This window comes from Borostomias antarcticus (assembly GCF_949987555.1).
Source record: "Borostomias antarcticus genome assembly, chromosome: 23".
Lineage (NCBI taxonomy): Eukaryota > Metazoa > Chordata > Actinopteri > Stomiiformes > Stomiidae > Borostomias > Borostomias antarcticus.
This window is the reverse complement of record NC_140256.1, coordinates 7809796-7812216: the sequence shown is the minus strand read 5'-3', so window position 1 is coordinate 7812216 and position 2421 is coordinate 7809796.

Genomic DNA, 2421 nt, shown 5'->3' with positions numbered 1-2421 from the left:
CACACACACAGCTCTCTTCTTCTAGGCTGTGTTGACTCAGTGGAATTCCTCAACTAGTTTATTTAACATTCTGCGGTTCAGCAAGTGGCTGTGTCCAAGAGAAGCCAGGCGTGCACTGGCCGTGTATGTGTGTGTGTGCGTGTGTGCGTGTGTGTGCGTGTGTGTGCGTGGGTGTGAATATCCCAAGCGTGAGAAAGCAGGGCTATGAGGACTACGACTGAACCTCATGGTATTTTGGTGAAGTGGATATTTTGTTAAATGTGGGCAACTTTATAGATTTTTTTTTGTGTGCAATCCCAGTGTCGGTGTGTGTGTGTTTTGCACCAAGTGTTTTTCTGATGTGTGCTGGGTGTGTGACACATTTTATGGTACATTGCATGGTAAACAGCTCAGAGTATTCTTCTCTCATCCACATCCTTCTGACTGTAGGTCTATCTCTCTGTCTGCCTGTTGGCCTGTCTGTCTGTCTGTCGGCCTCAGCCCAGGGTATGCTTCAACTGCAGTACTACTGCTGCAGCATAGGTGGCGCTGTGATACAGCCAACTGTGTGTGTGTGTGTGTGTAGGTCTTTATCTGACAGCCATTGTTGTCTGTGAGCGGGTGGAGAAATACTGTCCTCACTATTGTGAACCCAACCAATGTTTAGATGTGACCGTGATAAAGAGCACAGTCAGAAACCGGTGTGACCCGCTATACCCACTAGGGCAGAGCAGAAGGAAGAACGGATGGTGGTGACAAGTATGTGAGGAGAGAGAGACAGACAGGCAAACAGACAAAACCAGTATAGAGAACTGCAGGTCACATGGTTGTACAGGCTAATAATCTGAACATAGTCCTGGTCTGCTGACTTGACCAAAAACCTGATCTAACATGACCACAGTCCTTGTCTACTGATTTGACCACAAACCTGGTCTAACATGACCACAGTCCTGGTCTACTGACCCCAGGCTTTTACTTTCCCTCTCTCTTCCCTCATCTCTGTATTTCTCTCTCTCTCTCTCTCTCTCTCTCTCTCTCTCTCTCCCCCTCCCTCCCTCTTGGACACCAGCCAGTGGGAAGCAAGCACATGATAGCACTCTAACCTCTCTAATATTAAATCTGATTTTGATTGGATAATCATGTCATACTGTAATTGAATTGCTCCTGTAGAGAATTAATCTGCCATGTTCTCCATGCCCTCGTCCTGTATGACCTCAGAGTTTCGCACGCTGCTACCTGTGATGCCTACTGAGGGTCTGGTCTGGTCTGTGGACGCAGCACTAGTCTATGTACCACCTCCCATGACTGTGACAAGCCAGAGTCTCGGTTGGGCGATGTTCCTGCTCTGGTTATGCATGTCAGGCCTGAGCCCCCAGTGTGTCAGCCACCCCCTCCCCTCAAAATCCTGTCAGTATCAAACAGCCAATGGGATGAAGGTATAAAGTCCTCAGAGGCCCCGAACCTGTAGAATTACAAACCCTCAAAAGCCCCGCGAGCGTCCAATCATATCTAAGCCGAGCTGGGAGTGGACAGAGAGCACAGACACATCCAGCCTGAATGTGGAATTATCTGGAACGTAGCGGAACGGCCTTTCCCACAGTCACACACACACACACACGCTCGCACGCACACACACACACACGCACACGCACACACACACACACACACACACACACACACACACACACACACACACACACACACACACACACACACACACACACACACACAGTCAAACAGCAAAGCTGTGTCTCCGGTCCAGATGTGTGCAAAGGAACCTTTCGCCACGCTCAAACACAGAGCAGCTCTCTTTCCCTCACACACACACACACACACCATCCCTCTGTTCTCCGCCCTTCTGTTTCGCTTTCTCCGACCCCCCGCCTCTCCCTTCGTCTGTGTGTGTTGTTGAGAATGTAGGCTAATGGCTCAATGAAAACTGATCATCTCACCAAGTGTGTGTGCAGAAAAAGCGTGTTTCTGTAGTGTCCTCTGGCTCTGTGTAAAGAAAGCTAAATAATCTCATGGGACCTCCATCGAATGAGGCCCATTTGATCATGTATTAATGAATATCTCATTAGCATACGATGAAAGTGAGAGCGGATAGGTCAAAGTGATGAAAGCGCCTCTGTAGTGATGATTGGGAGATGTCTGTTTGAAGTGAGGTGAGCGGTAGCCTAGCCTACATTTGATGTGCTGATATCAAAGCCACAAAGAGCTCACACCAGCCTCTGAAGAAATTAGCCTAAACCTTTAAGTTATTTTTATGTGAGCTGAATGTCCGTAATCTTAGAAAATGCATCTCTCCAAAGAAATGGCTTTGTTAATGTTTAGACTTTTTACTGACAAAAAATGACCACTACCGCAGTGTTTATTTTTTATTTTTCGAGGAACAAAAGGGCACTTCCGTAGTGTCACTTCGGACATATATAACGACACACC